Source organism: Schistocerca americana, chromosome 1, assembly GCF_021461395.2.
Source record: "Schistocerca americana isolate TAMUIC-IGC-003095 chromosome 1, iqSchAmer2.1, whole genome shotgun sequence".
Lineage (NCBI taxonomy): Eukaryota > Metazoa > Arthropoda > Insecta > Orthoptera > Acrididae > Schistocerca > Schistocerca americana.
Window position 1 is genome coordinate 226,435,353 of NC_060119.1, and position 18,981 is coordinate 226,454,333.

General features: G+C 41.6%; 1 protein-coding gene across 4 annotated transcripts in view; it reads left to right on the forward strand.

The window, feature by feature from the left end:
* The window catches only part of LOC124616014, a 217,171-nt gene that overhangs the window by 167,095 nt on the left and 31,095 nt on the right, over window positions 1–18,981 (forward strand). The window lies entirely within an intron of this gene.

An 18,981-nucleotide genomic window follows, 5' to 3' on the forward strand; every position in this document is an offset into this window, starting at 1 on the left:
CTTTGTAAGTAGACATACTCAGGACTTTAGCATTTACATCTGTCTTCATGTGACTGTCAGTTCAGTTTCTTAAGCATATCTGGTGACACACTCCTTTGGGTTAAACATACCTGTGACTGTTCATGTTGCCCTTCCTTGTATGTGTTCAGTATCCCGGTAGTCCAATTTGGTACGGGTCCCACACACTTGAGTGTTATTTGAAGATGGGTCGCATAAGTGATTTGTAAGCAATCTCCTTTGTAGACTGATGGCAAGTCTCCAGTATCCTACCAATGAACCGAACTCTGTCACACTCCTTTCCTATGACTTTATGTATGTGATTGTTCCTTTTCATGTCCCTACAAGTGTTGCGCCTGGACGTTTGTGCAAGCAGACCGATTCAGATTGTGACTCATTGACACTATTGTCATAGGATATTACATTTTTTTGTTTTATGAAGTGCGTGTCACTTAACATTGAAAAATAGTGCACTTTTATTTGTAACTGTATATAGATCCACACTGGAAAATTTTGAACTCTTTTTTGAGAAATTTGGATTCCTTACAATGCTGTCTGTCAGACAGCAGCAAACAGTTAAAGGTCTGTGATGATTTCAAAGTAGATTTCCTAAAAGATCCTGAGAGGAAAAATGATCTGAAAATCTTATGTGGATCTTATAATTTAATCTCAGTAATTAACTTCTCAGCGATGGTTGATAAAGACATAGGACCTTAAATGATACTATTTCCTTTGATGAAGCTCAAAAAAAGGAAGTAACCATACACCCAAATGCTCTCTATGATCATGATGCACGGTTAGCTGGGATAAATATGATAGTGCCTTACAGTATTGACATTGCTCGTTGGCAATCAGTTAGAATAATTAATGACTCCAGAACAAATGTTTTAAAGAATAGTTAACAACAGATGATCTGGGATGAAATTTATATTGAATGAAATGCTGACATAAAATTTGATTTATTTCATGATAAATTCATACCATGATTTGAAAACAACTTTCCACATAAGCTGATCAGAAAGGAGATTATAGACATACAAAAATCCATGGATCACTAGAGGGGTTAAAGTGTCTTATGAAAGGAAAAGAAAAACATATCCGTTGGCAAGAACAAGCAGAGATCGTGCAGGAGTCGCACACGACAAAAACTACTCAAAATTACTGAGAGAAGTCACTAAAAAAATGAGGAACATGTGCATTATGTCAGAAATCAGTAATTCGGACTACAGAGTTAAAGCTATACAGAATGTAGTCAAATGAGAGACAGTGCAACCAGCCAAAGAACAGAATAACAGCAGTACTGAATTAAATGAAAGGGCTATGAATCTTGAGTCACAATTAGCGAATGCATAATGATCATTTCTTAAATATAGTAGAAAGTATATGGCCAAGCAGTTCAGGAGAAGAATCACAGCAGTAGTTGAAAAAGCAGTTCTCATAAAATTCGGTCATATGCCTGTGTCACCAACTTCTTCTCCTGAAATTAAAAAAAATTATATACCAAAAATTTTTTCAAACATAGTAACCCTGTCTTGTCTGAAGTACATGATTTATCAATAACTCGGAGCATTTTTCCAGAAAGATTGAAATATGTCCTTGTTAAACACCTCTGTATTTCACTACATGTCCCAAAGTTTTGAAAGGTCTTATATTCTAGAACAGTATTCCAACTGAGTAACAGTAATATTCTCTGTAATTCACAGTTTGGATTTCAGAAGAATTACTTAACAGAAAATGCAATTTACAGATTCATTCACCAAATTTTACAAGCACTAAATAACAAAACAGCACCATTTTGTATATTCAACAAATGTAATCAGGGAAGATTCTTCTGACTGGGGAAACACCACATGTGGTGTTCTCCAAGGTGCAGTCTTAGGTCTGCTGTTGTTCCTCGTATATGTATGCAATCTTCCTATAATATTCAAGAAGCAGAATTAGTTGTTTTTGTAGATGTCATTAACATTGTAATCAGCCCAGGCAAACACATAGCAACAGAAGAAATAGCAAACAGTGTTCTTAAAAATATCATTGATTTGTTTTCCGTGAATGGTCTTAATCTCTTTAAAAAAGACACAGCATATTCATTTCTGCACATCTAGAGGTAGTGCACCAATGATAAGTGTAACACATGATAAGGAAATAATAAATAGGGTGGAAACATCCAATATTATAGGCGTCCATAACGATGAGAATTTAAACTGGAAAAATCACATTTTGGAATACCTAAAACTTAGTTCAGCCACATTTACACTTAGAATAATTGCAAATCTTGTAGAGACAAATCAGTATGATGACATATTTTGCATTTGTTTTCATTCAATAATGTCTTAAGGAATAATTTTCTGGAGAGTAAATCATCTTTAAGAAAGTCTTCATTGCTCAAAAATATGATGTAAGAGTAATATCTGGTGCTCCCCCATGATCATCTTGTAGACATCTGTTTAAGGAGTTGGAAATTTTGGCTACTGCTTTATATATGGGGTGTGATCAAAATATTTCATGGGCTTTACACATCAGATTTTAAATTTATTTGTGTGTGTGTGTGTGTGTGTGTGTGTGTGTGTGTGTGTGTGTGTGTTGTTGGTACACATGTTTCTGTTTTATGTTTGCATTTTCAGCTGTTTTGAATATTTAGTTTATATTTAACATTTGAAAAGCTTATACATGTTTTTTGGGTAGCTGACAAATTTTTACTTTAAAAAAAGATGGATCAAAAAATTCACATTTAATTTTACTTGAAAAATGAAATAAAGTGCAATACCACGTTCAGAACGCTGACTGTGGCTTTTGGGGAATCTACTGTGAATACGACAAGACTCTACGAGTGGTATAAACATTTCCAAGAGGGTCAAAATGATGTTGAAGACACCTAAGCACATCAATTACTATGACAATGTGGAAGAAGTAAAGTAATGATTCTGGAAAATCGCTGAATCACCATAAAAGATATTGCTGATTACGTCGACATATCCTTTGGCTCATACCAAGCAATTTTTTTGGACAATTTTAGCATGAAACATGTAGCAGCAAAGTTTGTTCTGAAATTGTTGAATTTTTACGAAAAACAACGTCCCATAGATATCGTTCAGAAATTGCTGAATGATGTTGACAGTGGTCCAGAATTTATAAAGAAGTTTATAACAGGTGACAAAACAAGGGTATACATGTATGATGTCGAAACTAAGGCACAATCATCCCAAGGGAAATTGCCTGAAGAGCCAAGACCAAAAAAGAAAAAAAATTAACAAATTCGATCGTATATGAAGATTCTTCTCAATATTTTCTTCAATTAAAGTGGGAGAGTGCACCATGAGTTCCTGCCTTATTATGGTTATTTGGGCAATAATGAAATGATCCGAAGAAAATGACCAGAATTGTGGCAAAACCACGAGTGGAAATTGCATCACGGCAATACTCTTGCTTGTACTTCAATGGCGAAAAGAAAACCGTTATGTTGTCTCAGCCAATGTATCCACCACACTTGACCCATTGTGACTTCATTCTATTCCCTGTTCATCCTGGTGGACAGCTGGTTGGCGGTCATACCAGTGTAAAAAGCAGCCAAACTGGTATAATACATGCTCCATTAAATTTCGGGAATGCAGCCGCATAAATTCTGCTTCTTCTTCTAATATTTCGGCTGTATATCTTTCAGCCATCTTCAGAGAGAGCCGTACGACTGACGCTCCAGCGCTCGCTCCATCCTTTTAAACTCGCGGACCGCGCCACTGCGCATGCGGCCACAGATGAACAAGGCGCCAGTGATGTTGATCGGCGGCAAAGACGTAACATATGCATGAGTTACGTCTGTGGCTGCGCATTCGATCCATGCTGGGAGATCGATGTATTACTGGGAGCTGAACTGTAGCGACGTCTTTGTAAGTTCAATATTGAAAGTGCCGGATTCCATGATCTATCTAGTGTGAAACCGCTGTCTCTATTAATTAAATTCTTCGCCAAGCGGATTTCAATGGCCTCTTTTACTACGGAGTCCCAGAAAGATGACACAGAAGTCAGAATTTCGACATTTTCATATACCATAGAGTGACCTGAATCAATACAATGCTCTGCCACGGCCGATTTACTGGGTTGTAAGAGCCGAGTGTACCTGCGATGTTCCGTACACCTCTCTTGGACTGTACGATTCGTTTGTCCGATATATGAAAGGCCACATTCACATGGTATTTTGTAAACTCCAGGTTTGCGGAGTAGTAAGTCATCTTTAACGGAACCCAGGAGTGCAGCCGTCTTCGCCGGTGGACGAAAAATCACTTTTACTTTATGTTTAGTGAGGATCCGTCCTATTTTGGATGAAAGGCTTCCCACATACGGCAGGACAGCCATGGATTTAAATGTTTCCTCGTCATCTTCTGCATTCCTTACGGACACCTTAGGTTTTATTTGTAGTGCCTTACGTATCTGTTGTGGAGAATACCCGTTGTCCTCAAAAACTCTCTTCAAATGTAAAAGTTCGTCTTTTAAACTACTTTCATCAGATATGACGTGTGCTCGGTGTACCAAAGTTCTTAGAACACTACTCGTCTGCGAAGGATGGTGACAGCTATTTGCATGTAAATATAAGTCCGTATGGGTCGGTTTCCGATATACTGCATGACCCAGAGTGCCATCTTCTTTACGCCGAACCAAGACATCCAAAAATGGAAGACATCCCTCGTTTTCCACTTCCATTGTAAACTGAATTTGTCCATGGATGGAATTCAGATGGTTTAAGAAGTCCTGCAATTTGTCCTCGCCATGGGGCCACACTACAAAGGTGTCGTCAACGTACCTCCAAAAAACTGTAGGCTTCAAACTAGCAGACTCCAGGGCCTTCTCCTCAAAATCCTCCATAAATAAATTGGCCACCAAGGGTGACAAAGGACTACCCATGGCAACACCGTCAGTCTGTTCAAAAAAGTCGTTATTAAATAAAAAGTATGTGGAGGTCATCACATGGTGAAACAAAGCTAAAATCTCCTTATCAAAACTTTTTCCAATGAGATCTAAAGATTCAGAGAGAGGTACCTTAGTAAATAGCGACACTACATCAAAGCTGACTAATAGATCAGAGGTGTTCAGTGATGACCTCCACATACTTTTTATTTAATAACGACTTTTTTGAACAGACTGACGGTGTTGCCATGGGTAGTCCTTTGTCACCCTTGGTGGCCAATTTATTTATGGAGGATTTCGAGGAGAAGGCCCTGGAGTCTGCTAGTTTGAAGCCTACAGTTTTTTGGAGGTACGTTGACGACACCTTTGTAGTGTGGCCCCATGGCGAGGACAAATTGCAGGACTTCTTAAACCATCTGAATTCCATCCATGGACAAATTCAGTTTACAATGGAAGTGGAAAACGAGGGATGTCTTCCATTTTTGGATGTCTTGGTTCGGCGTAAAGAAGATGGCACTCTGGGTCATGCAGTATATCGGAAACCGACCCATACGGACTTATATTTACATGCAAATAGCTGTCACCATCCTTCGCAGACGAGTAGTGTTCTAAGAACTTTGGTACACCGAGCACACGTCATATCTGATGAAAGTAGTTTAAAAGACGAACTTTTACATTTGAAGAGAGTTTTTGAGGACAACGGGTATTCTCCACAACAGATACGTAAGGCACTACAAATAAAACCTAAGGTGTCCGTAAGGAATGCAGAAGATGACGAGGAAACATTTAAATCCATGGCTGTCCTGCCGTATGTGGGAAGCCTTTCATCCAAAATAGGACGGATCCTCACTAAACATAAAGTAAAAGTGATTTTTCGTCCACCGGCGAAGACGGCTGCACTCCTGGGTTCCGTTAAAGATGACTTACTACTCCGCAAACCTGGAGTTTACAAAATACCATGTGAATGTGGCCTTTCATATATCGGACAAACGAATCGTACAGTCCAAGAGAGGTGTACGGAACATCGCAGGTACACTCGGCTCTTACAACCCAGTAAATCGGCCGTGGCAGAGCATTGTATTGATTCAGGTCACTCTATGGTATATGAAAATGTCGAAATTCTGACTTCTGTGTCATCTTTCTGGGACTCCGTAGTAAAAGAGGCCATTGAAATCCGCTTGGCGAAGAATTTAATTAATAGAGACAGCGGTTTCACATTAGATAGATCATGGAATCCGGCACTTTCAATATTGAACTTACAAAGACGTCGCTACAGTTCAGCTCCCAGTAATACATCGATCTCCCAGCATGGATCGAATGCGTAGCCACAGACGTAACTCATGCATATGTTACGTCTTTGCCGCCGATCAACATCACTGGCGCCTTGTTCATCTGTGGCCGCATGCGCAGTGGCGCGGTCCGCGAGTTTAAAAGGATGGAGCGAGCGCTGGAGCGTCAGTCGTACGGCTCTCTCTGAAGATGGCTGAAAGATATACAGCCGAAATATTAGAAGAAGAAGCAGAATTTATGCGGCTGCATTCCCGAAATTTAATGGAGCAGTCTTTGCGCCGCGAAAACCTGAAGATGGTATAATACATGGCTGCTTTCACTGGTGGCCCGGTCTCTGCTGGGGTAGGATAACCTTTTGACAGGGCTGTAATAGGAAGTGCTGGGTGGGTGGATTGGGGCAGGTCTTGCACCTATGTCTTCCACAGGGATATGATCCTTACGGCAAGGGGTTGGGATTGGGAGAGGCATAGGGATGGACTAGGGTGTTGTGGAGGTTGGGTGGATGATAGGTAATCAAAGCCATGACGAAGGATGTGGTACAGTTGTTCCAGTCCAGGTTGGTACTAAATGACGAAGGGGATGCTCCTTTGTGGCCGGTTGTTGGTGGTGGAAGGATTGGAGGTGTGAGAGGAAATGGCATGGGAGATCTGTTTGGAGACTAGGTCTTGGAGATAGTACCTATCTGTGAAGGCCTTGGTGAGATCCTCAGCATACTGAACAAAGCAGTCATTGTTGCTGCAGATATGCTGTTACTGGACGGCCAGTCTGTATGAGAGGGATTTTGTGGTGTGGAAGGGACAGTAGCTGTTAAAATGCAGATACTGTTGGTGGTTGGTGGGTTTAATGTGGTCGAAGGTGTCAACAGAGTCATCAGAGAGGAGGAGATCAGCGTCGAGGAAGGTTGCATGCCGGGTAGAGGAGGACCAGGCGAAGCAGATAGGAGAAATGATGTTGAGGTTGTGTAGGAATAGGGTGACTAGATGTCCAGATAAATCTGGACATGTTCTGCTTTTTGTCTATTTGTCCGGGGTCCAGGCTGATTTTTCAGATTGTCCTCCTTTTTCACAAAGCTGACCATAATAAAATTTTATTTGCAATTATTCCCATTCTATTGCTCTTTTCTTTAATACCTTATCTACAGATGTTAGCAGGATTATTAGTTTTTTAACTAATGGCCATGGATAAATCCATAAGTGAGTGCAAATATAGATTATTTAAAATTTCCATTCTGTATTTTCAGTTCCAGTTGCACATTGTCTTGGCTTGAAATTATAGGTTTCATATCATATACTCAGTACTCAGATGTGTGTGCAATTTGCTGTTTATTGTAACAGAGTGAGTTTTATAAAATAATCGCAATACCTAAATGCAATTGTACATTCTCAGATGTTCTTTCTTACAAATATTCTGCCTTGAAGAGACAGAGAACTGAATTTGAAGCAGAATGTAAAATATGTGAAGTTGGAACTTACGTCTTGTTTTAGTGTCATGGCTTTATTTCAAAGTTTCTTAGTCATTCAATTTATTTATATTTGGAAAACTGAATGAGAAAAGTTGGTGATAAAATTCTCCAGTTCTGCATAGCATACATAAACATTGTTACACGTTATAAAACGAAATGCCTGTCACTGTGTCACTGAAATGTTTTAAATTACTTGCAGTAGGAGGCCAAGATCTCAAACATTATATTACCACTCAGAAGCATAAGAAAAATCTTTAGGGTTGCCATTCATTGCCTAGGATAGACACATTACTTCAGCGACAGCAGTCTACTTCTGCTTTAAGTCTCTTGTGTTCTTGCTTGAGAAGGAGCACTAGCATTCCATAATGTTAGATATCATTTCAGCTTTAGGTCAGTGGATTGCCTGCCAAAATTAAATGAAGCTATTTATTTTGATTCAGATGTTTGCTAAAAAGATCTCCTCAGCCAGAACAAAAACTCAAAGCACTGTAAACAATGTAATTTCTCCTCATTGCTTGAATGTAACCATGGAAGCTTTGAGTGGTATATCTCGTTTTGGCGTCTCGGCCGTTGGAAGTAACCAAGGCAATGTAAAAGTGTTCCCCATTCTTATTCAGTAATTTGCCTGCAAACTCGGTGGTTTAAAAACAAAAGTAGCTGAGCTAAAATCTACTCCAAATGAAACATCTGAGACTGTTGCAAAGTATATTACAGAAACACTACAACATCTAGGTATTGCTAATAAGTGTGTATAATTTACCAGTGAGAATGCTAACACAAACTTTGAGGGTATAAATTGCAAGGAAGGCGAGAATATATACTGCAAATTAAAGATATATTTGAACAGTGAGAATGTAATAGGTGTGGAATGCGCAGCTCATATTCTCATATTTTGCATAATGCAATTCGGTGTGGAACTGATAGTCTTTCTATTGATTTGGAGTGTCTCATTGTAAACATTCTCATTTATTTTTCTATTTAAACTGTTAGAATGGAACAGTTATGGTCCTTTTGTGAATTTGTTGAGGTAAATTACAAATAATTTGTGTCTCATGTGAAAACTAGGTGGTTTTCTCTATTCCCAGGCTTTGAAATATTACAGGAAATGTATTTCGGCCCTGAAATCTTACTTTCTGACTGAAAGCAAGCCACCAAAGATTTTGTTTCAGTTTTTTGAGAATAGGCTAAGTGAAGCCTACTTATGGTGTTTGCATTCATTGATGTATGACCAGTTAAATGAAAAATTTATTTGTCTAGAAGTTAAACAGAAGCTGGAAATTGCAACAGAAGGTGGCTTCGACAGAGAAGTTAAACTTTTTATGGAGGAAGTTATGTTCCTATTCAATCGTGCCATGAATATTTAAAACAATTGCTCTGTATGTTTGATGATTTTCCCGTTTCAAGTGGGTATCTCGTGAAAACTACAGTGATGTTGAAAAAAAGCCTTTTGTATTTGCAAGAAAAGTGTAAAGCTTCTCAAATTGAAGATGTAAAATATTTTGACCAATTCTATTATTTTAGGCAATTTCAGAAACAGAGTAGTAATGATCCTGAATTTAGTAGGTTATCATGTAGTAAAAAATGGGCCGAGTATTTCTGTGAAAGTAAGACTGTTAATTGTCATTCAGAATTGTTAAAACTTCTGGAGTATTTTTTCAGCAACTTCGGAAAGAGTGTTTTCGCTCATTACAACACAATGGACTGATGACAGGAATAGGTTGAACCATGAATCTGTTGAGGCTATATTGATAGTCCAGTAAAATTTAAAAGAATTTTCCTGGGCATCTTTTTACTACTGTCTGCTAAGCAAGGCTATCGTTGATGTGGGAAGCTAGATTTTAGGAAGATTGTTGGAGATGTTGATCAATGAGGGCCAAAATTCTTTCAGTGGGGGCACAATAATCACCTACAATGAAGCATCCAGGATTGTTCAGTTTGTGGGTTCTGGGGAGCATGTAGAAGCTGAAAGTGCAGGATGTCATGGGGGTGACGATGGAAATGGATTCATGGGAGAGGTTGTGGGAAAGGCCTAAGGCTTTAAGCAAGAATTTGAGATTATGTTGGACTGGGATGGGATCGTTCTGGCAGGGTATATAGGAGGAGGAGTCAGATAGGTGGCAAAAGCCTTATGCCAAGTAGTCACTGCAGTCCGTAATGAGAGTGGTGGGTTTATTATCTGGTTGTAGGACAATAAAGTGAGGGTATGTTGTGCAATGTCTTTTTTTCTGGTGAAAGGTTGATTTTCCTAGGTAAGGACTTGGGGAAGGGCAGTGAGGCCAAGCTGAAGGTAAGGAATTCCTGGAAGAAGACTGGGAAGGTAGGTGGGAGGAGGGGAGGATCACTGTTGGACAGTGGTAGGAACTGAGAGGTAGGGTTATGTGCTGGTATTAGTTAGGCTTTGGTTGGAGAAATTGGTGGCAAAGAAGTGTTACCACTGCAGGGATTGAGAGGAGGAGAGTTGTTTTTGGCAAGTCCAACATGGTTAAATTTGAGTTAGGGTTGAAGGTGAGGCGTCTGGATAGGATTGAAACCATTGTGAGGCTGAGGATTTTGGTGGAAAGGTTAACAACAGTGTTTCAAGATTTTTTTGGCTCTGGATTTGTTGGAGTGTAGGTAAGGAATTCATGGGATGTGGAAAGTTGAAAGTTCAGCTATGCAGGATCTAGGTACTATAATGTGGAACATCCTGAGTACCAGGATGGCCCCTCGTATGCCAAACTATTTATGGGTCGCTTAGAGGAAGCCTTCTTGGTTACCCAAGCCTGCCAACCCAAAGTTTGGTACAGATTTATTGGTGACATCTTCATGATCTGGACTCACAGTGAAAAACAACTCCAGAATTTCCTCTCCAACCTCAACTCCTTTGGTTCCATCAGATTCACCTGGTCCTACTCCAAACCCCATGCCACTTTCCTCGACGTTGACCTCCGTCTGTCCAATGGCCAGCTTCACACATCCGTCCACATCAAACCCACCAACAAGCAACAGTACCCCCATTATAACAGCTGCCACCCATTCCATATCAAACGGTCACTTCCCTACAGCTTAGGTCTTCATGGCAAACAAATCTGCTCCAGTCCTGAATCCCTGAATCATTACACCAATAACCTGGAAACAGCTTTCACATCCCGCAACTGCCCTCCCGACCTGGTACAGAAGCAAATAGCCAGAGCCACTTCCTCATCCCCTCAAACCCAGAACCTCCCACAGAAGAACCCCAAAAGTACCCTACTTGTGGCAGGATACTTTCCGTGAGTGGATCAGACTCTGAATGTGGCTCTCCAGCAGGGATACAACTTCCTCAAATCCTGCCCTGAAATGAGATCCATCCTTCATGAAATCCTCCCCACTCCACCAAGAGTGTCTTTCCGCCGTCCACCTAACCTTCGTAACCTCTTGGTTCATCCCTATGAAATCCCCAAACCACCTTCCCTACCCTCTGGCTCCTACCCTTGTAACCGCCCCCGGTGTAAAACCTGTCCCATGCACCCTCCCACCACCACCTACTCCAGTCCTGTAACCCGGAAGGTGTACACGATCAAAGGCAGAGCCACATGTGAAAGCACCCACGTGATTTACCAACTGACCTGCCTACACTGTGAAGCTTTCTATGTGGGAGTGACCAGCAACAAACTGTCCATTCGCATGAATGGACACAGGCAGACAGTGTTTGTTGGTAATGAGGATCACCCTGTGGCTAAACATGCCTTGGTGCACGGCCAGCACATCTTTGCACAGTGTTACACCGTCTGGGTTATCTGGATATTTCTCACTGACACCAACCTATCAGAAATCCGGAGATGGGAACTTGTCCTTCAATATATTCTCTCTTCCCGTTCTCAACTTCCGCTAATTTCAAGTTGCCGCCCCTCGTACCTCACCTGTCATTCAACATCATCTTTGCCTCTGTACTTCCACCTCGACTGACATCTCTGCCCAACCTCTTTGGATTTACATATATCTGCCTGTGTCTGTATATGTGTGGATGGATATGTGTGTGTGTGCGAGTGTATACTTGTCCTTTTTTCCCCCTAAGGTAAGTCTTTCCACTGTCGGGATTGGAATGACTCCTTACTCTCTCCCTTAAAACTCACATCCTTTCATCTTTCCCTCTCCTTCCCTCTTTCCTGATGAAGCAACCTTGAGTTGCGAAAGCTTGAAATTTGTGTGTGTTTTTGTGTGTTTTTTATTGTGTCTATCAACCAGCACTTTCTCGTTTGGTAAGTTACAGCATCTTTGTTTTTTTCTGTTTCCCAAAGTGGAAGTTCCTTTACAGTACAGGTTACCTTCGATATGTGCAATTCGTTATTTGTTGCTTCTGAAACCCCACATGCTCTCTGAGTGAGTCTTAGCTGCTGATTTTCTTTCTTCAGGTATATGATTTCTTTATGTAGGACTTCCAGTTTTCTGCAGACTGATTATTTGTTCATTTAGCTTCACAGTAATATCACTACAAGGCACATATTTGTTGTTTTTCTACTACTGAACCATAACTTTCATACACACGCAAATTACAAACACTACCAGTTGCCGCCATCTTTCCATTTATGACACCTACTATTGAAACATAAAAACCAAATCATGCTCTTGATGATCATTTAAATTTTCATCTGCCATTACTTTGGGTAGACTTTCTGTACAGAGCATCCTTTGCAACATGTCAGGATACATTTTGTGGCCACAGACTCAGTTTCTTCAATTTCAGTGATCAAATGTTTGGTGAAATATGACTCACAGGTAACTTAATGAACTAGGGCAAGGATTTTCATTTCAGAACTGCATGCGATTTGCTTTTATCTTTAATTCACTCTAAGAGAATTGTCTCAACTTTAATGGGTAAAAGTTAACAAAATTACTTTAAAATATGGAAATGTGTCTATTCTACTGCCCATCATGATCATTTATCTGCAAAAATTTTCATAACTATCAAATTGATGTATGAAGTTTAACAGCCCTAATAACTACAGAAGCACGAGTGACTGAAGGAACAATACCACGTAACAGACAGTAGTGATAGTGTACTCGCAATACCCATAAATGAGGTGTTACTTACCAAAAACTAAAACATTACATAATTTCAGCATGGTGTTGGTAACGGGATCAGCAACTCAGTAATTTTAATTGATTAAATAAAGTTTCTGTCATAGTTCCAAATATTTTTATTAGTGACTAGTTTTGAACTTTTTGTTCATTTTCAAAGCATTACCTATATTAGAAGATATAGTATTATTAACAAAACACGAAATACAACATTTTCAAACATTTTGTATGCACAGATTATAAAAATGCATCTTTTGTAATGTTTTGACCATAATACAGTCAAGTAACATTTGTTACATTGATCTGATTTAAAAACAATCAGTGGAACCTCCAGGATGAAATGTAACAATGAAATGGATAGTTGCTACTTACCATATAGCAGAGATGCTGCGTCACAGAAAAGCACAATAAAATGACCGCCAGAAAGTTAGCTTTCATACGACGACTTTTTCAAAAACATACAGCAGATAGATACCCCCCCCCCCCCTACCTCACACACACACACACACACACACACACACACACACACACACACACACAGAGAGAGAGAGAGAGAGAGAGAGAGAGAGAGATGAAACACACACACTTGACCACAGTCTCTGGCAGCTGGAGTCAGACTGCAAGGAGCAGCACATTATGGAAGAGGCAACCGGGTGGGGGTACGGAGGAGGCTGGGGCAAGGAGGGGTGGGGGACAGTAAAGTGCTCCTGGGAGCGTGCAGGGACGAGGTGGAGAGTAGGCAGCTAGGTGCAGTCTGGAGGTTAGATGGAGAGAGGGGGAGAAAGGGGGGGGGGGGAATACAGGATATATTGCAGGGAGAGTTCTCATCTGTGCAGTTCAGAAAAGTTGGTGTTCGTGGGAGGGTTCCAGGTGGCACAGGCTGTGAAGCTGTCATTGAAATGTAGGATGTCGTGTTGGGCGGCTTGCTCGGCAATGGGGTGGTCCAGTTGTTTCTTGGCCACAGTTTGTTGGTGGCCATTCATGGGGACAGATAGCTTGTTGGTTGTCATTCCCTCATAGAATGCGGCACAGTGGATGCAGCTTAGGTTGCAGATCACATGACTGGTTTCACAGGTAGCGTTGCTTTTGATGGGAAAGCTGATGTTTTTGACCAGAGTAGAGTAAGTGGTGGTGGGAGAATGTATGAGAAAAGTCTTGCATTTAGTTGTTTTACAGGGATATGAGCCCTGAGGCAAGGGATTTGGAGCAAAGGTTGTGTAGGGATGGACAAGTATATTGTGTAGGGTCGTTGGGCAATGGAACACCAGTGTGGGAGTGGTGAGATGGATAGTGTGTAGGGAATTTCTCATTTCAGGGCACTATGAGAGGTGATCGAAACCCTGGCGGAGAATGTGATTCAGTTGCTCCTGCCCTGAGTGGTACTGAGTCATGAGGGGAATGCTCCACTGTGACCGGACGGTGGGACTTTGGGAGGAGTTGTGTGAATGGAAAAATAAGGCACGGGAGATCTGCTTTTGTACAAGAGACCTGCTTTTGTACCAGATTGGGAGGGTAGTTACAATCTGTAAAGACCTCAGTGAGACCCTCAATATATTTCGAGAGGGACTGCTGGTCACTGCAGATGTGACAGCCACAGATTGCTAGGTTATCTTGATATGGAATTGGTGGCAGCTGTTAGAGTGGAGGTATTGCTGGCGGTTGGCAGGTTTGATATGGACAGAGGTGCTGGTGTAGCCATCTTTGTGGTGGAGGTCAACATCAAGGAAGGTGGCTTGATGGGTTGAGTAGGACCAGGTGAAGCGAATGGGGGAGAAGGTGTTGAAGTTCTGGAGCAATCCAGATTAGGGTGTCCTCAGCCTCCATCCAGATCACGAAGACGTCACGGTGAATTTGAACCAGGTGAGGGGTTTGGGATTCTGGGTGTTCAGGAAGGATTTGTCTAGATGGCCCATGAATAGGTTGGCATAGGATGGTGCCATGCAGGTGCCCATAGCCGTGCCCCAGATTTGTTTGTAGGTAATGCCCTCAAAAGAGAAGTAATTGTGGGTGTGGATATAGTTGGTCATGGTGAGTAGGAAGGAGATGGTGGGTTTGGAATCTATTGGGCATTGAGAAAGGTAATGTTCAGTAGTGTTAAAGACATGGGCATTAGGGATGTTAGTGTAATGGGAGGTGACATCAATAGTGACGAGCAGGGCACTGTGTGGTAAAGGAACAGGAACTGTGGAGAGTTGATGGAGCAAGTGATTGGTATGTTTTATAGAGGAGGGTAGTTTGTGGGTAACAGGCTGAAAGTTTTGGTCTACGAGAGCAGAGATTCTCTCAGTGGGGGCACAGTAACTGGCTACAATGGTGTGTCCTGGGTAGTTGGGTTTGTGGACTTCAGGGAGCATGTAGAAGGTAGGAGTATGGGGAGTAATAGGGGCGAGAAGAGAGATGGACTCTAGGGAGAGGTCAAGGATTTGAAGAGAACCTGGAGACCCTGATAGATTTCTGGAATGAGGCCACTGTGGCAGGGTTTGTAGATGGATGGATCTGACAGCTGGCAGAGTCCTTGTGCCAGGTAATCCTTGCAGTTCAAACCAGCGGTGGTGGATACTTTTGTCAGCAGGTAGGATTATGAGGTCGGGATCAGTTTTTAGGTGGTGGATTGCAGATCTTTCTGCAAGGTGAGAAGGCAAGGTTCGAGCTTAAGAAATTCTGGAAAGTTAATAGTGTGGTTTGGGGGCAGTGAGGGTAGATCACGGTTGGATGGAGAAGTGAACTGAGTCAGGCAGGATCAACATTGGTCTTTGGTTGGGTTGGTGGCGACAGTGTTTCCACTGGAGGGATCAAGAAAAGGAGAGAAGGTCTTTAACAAGTCCTGCACTTATTTGGGGGTGGGGCAAAAGGTAAGGCTTTTGGAAATGACTGATACTTCTGCAGGGCTAAGGCTTTTTCAGGAAAGATTGATGACTATGTTCTGGATCTGTTTAGGTTCTGGATTCTGTGCAGGTGTGGGAGTGAGTTTTTGAAGGATGCGGAAAATGTAGCACATATGCGAGACAGGATTTGTCAGCTATGGCAGGATGTTGGGGAGGTTCGGAGGTTGTTGTAGAGATAGGGACAGTGGTAATCCATGGTAGTTGTAAGTGAGCAGGTTTGAGAGTTTTTTGAGGTGGCGTTGTGCATGTTGCTCAATTTCCTGAAGGGCAAGAGTTTCAGTGTGTGTTATGGACGCCATGAATTTGGGATTGCATAGCAGGAGTATTTTACAAATGGAGAGAAGTTAAGAAGGTTTAGGCATGTTTGATATGGTTTTGGAGGACTGTATTGGTGAGGTCTAAGGACTGGCGGAATCTGAACAGATGGTCATTGTGGAAGAAAGGGTGGCAGCTGGAGATGGGTATTTTGATGGTAAAGCCAAGCAACAATGCAGGGACAGTATGTGGGACAGGGTTCCGTTAGGGATAAGGAAACTTCTCTGTATTGTTGCAAATGGAAGGAGTAAGGATCCATGCTGGCGGGAAAAAAATACATATAATTACGTCCGAAAAAATTTGCAAAAATACATTCAGACACGTGGGGAAAAATCATAAAAAGGAGGTAACAGATGAAATAAAGGAAAGCAAGATGAAATCTGAGGAAGTAGGCCAATAGTGAATGACAAAAAACTGGCATTAAGTCACAATGAGGGAAAATAAAAATATTTATATTGCATGTTGCAGGTCTGTGGGTGGATAAGTGTGAAGAAGGGGGATGGTAGGTGTGATTAGATTAGGTGAAATTAGTAGGTGTGAACTGGTATAAAGAGGGGAAGGTGTCGGGGGTGGTGAGGGATTGGTAGGATGAGATACAAGTTCATGTGGCAACAGGAAAGGTGTGGGAAATAAGACACGAAAATACCTGAGGGTGACACAAGGAGAGTTATCAATATGAAGGTATGTGATTAATGATATCGACAGGAATAATGTGGGACATTAGATGCTGCACCATCAGTCAGTGTGGTCTTGTAGCTGTCTGTTGCACTGGCCGAGACATTTGATACAACGTGGCTCGTAAGTAGTGCATACAGTGTGGTTTCTATGGTGAAAGGAGCAACACAGGAAAGGAGAGAGAGAAGGATGGACACTGAGTATAGTAATGCATTAGAAAATAACACTCAAGAAAACAGCACTGGGTTAGGATGGAAGAAAAGCCGTCAAGCAAAATCAAACAATGGAAAATCAAGGATTGAATGTACCAATATAATGAAAAGGATAGTTGCTACTCACCATGTAGCAGAGATACTGAGTCACAGAGAGGCACAACAAAAAGACTGTCAGAAAATTAGCTTTTGGCCAACAAGGCCTTTGTCAAAAATAGAACACACACACACACACACACACACACACACACACACACACACACAAAAAAAAAAGCAAATTCAACACACATTAACCATGTTGCTGGCAGCTGGAGCCAGACTGCAAGCAGCAGCACATTGTGGTGGTGGTGGTGGTGGTGGTTAGTGTTTAACGTCCCATCGACAACGAGGTCATTAGAGACGGAGCGCAAGCTCGGGTTAGGGAAGGATTGGGAAGGAAATAGGCCGTGCCCTTTCAAAGGAACCATCCCGGCATTTGCCTGAAACGATTTAGGGAAATCACGGAAAACCTAAATCAGGATGGCCGGAGACGGGATTGAACCGTCGTCCTCCCGAATGCGAGTCCAGTGTGCTAACCACTGCGCCACCTCGCTCGGTCAGCACATTATGGGAGAACCATCAGATGGTGGTAAGGAGGAGGCTGGGTTGGGGAGGGGGAGGGATACCAGGGTAGAGGTGTGAGATGGTAAAGTGCTGCTGGGAGTGTGCAGGGACGATGTGGACAGTACAGCAACTAGGTGCATTAGGGATGTGAAATGGGGGGAGGGGGGGGGGGGGTGATAGCGGGAAAGGAAAGAAGTAAAAAGACTGGGTGCGTCAGTGGAACTGAGGACTGTGTAGTGCTGGAGTGGGAAGAGGAAAGAGGCTACATGGGTAAGGACAATGATTAATGAAGTTTCAGGCCAGAAGGTTTATGGGAATGTAGAATATATTGGAGGGAGAGTTCCCACATGCACAGTTCAGAAAAGTTGGTATTGGGCAGTGTGCTCAGCAACATGGTGGACCCGTTGTTTCTTGGACACAGTTTGTTGGTGGCTATTCATGTGGACAGATAGCTTGTTGGTTGTCTTGACCTCATAGAATGCAGCACAGGGGTTGCAGCTTAGCTTGTGGCTCACATGACATCTTTCATGGGTAGCATTGCCTTTGATGGGATAGGTGGTGATGTTACAGGGTTGGAGTAGGTGGTGGTGGGAAGATGTATGGGGCAAGTCTTGCATCTAGTTGGGTTACAGGGATAAGAGCCCTGAGGCAAGGTCTGCAGAAACATACAATGTTGACAATCTGCAGCTGCAGTTAAATCTGGAATATTAGTTGCAGTTGCAAATAATTTTGATGTCATCTGCATTAGGTATTGAAAGAATATGTATTGGTGACACATCAAAATTTGAGTTAGATGAAGACTGGATCCCGGATTTCATGCTTATCGTGAGCGGTTGCTTTAATGATCTCGGCTATCCGAGCCATTCAGCTGAGGAATGCATATCAATGCTGCACCATGCACTAGACTTCATCATGAATGTGAGGTCTTCATGAATGAAAGATGAGTTGGTCAAGGAGAACCCATATTTCCAATGTCATTCTTAGTAGTCCTAGAGGAAGTTTTCATATCTTTAAACTGGAAAAATAAAGAAGAAATGCGGCTTAATGCAGAATTTCTGAACCACTATTGTATTGCTAATGTCACTTTACTGCTTGCCATTAGTGAAAACAAACTTGACAATAGAACAGTTTTGCAATTAATTTGAAAATAAATTATAATGAAACTGAATATTTTTAATTAACACATGAAAAAGAAATTTGTCCAAATTTACAAGGAGTCATAGAGCCATATTATGAGTTTCTGCACTTAGAACAATTAAAGATGACGGGGTGGGTATACATTGATATAAACAAAAGACTAGGTATGGCCTGGAGTGCTTTTAGTAAACTGAATTGGGTTTTCAAAAGTAAGTTTTCATTGTGCCTGCAAATAAATGTTAATAGTTAATGTTTAGTGCCAGTTTTGAATTATGTAATGAGACATGGAGTTTTAATGTTTCAATGCAGAAACTTTTAAAAAAGTGAAGGTTTTGCAGCTATCAGTGGAGAGATGTGTCTTTGGAATTAGGAGAAGAGACAAGAAACCTAAAAAATGGATGAGACAACAGAATGTAGTGGAAGAACGAATAGAGTTGGGCAGCATATGTGTGCTCCCCAATAATTGGTA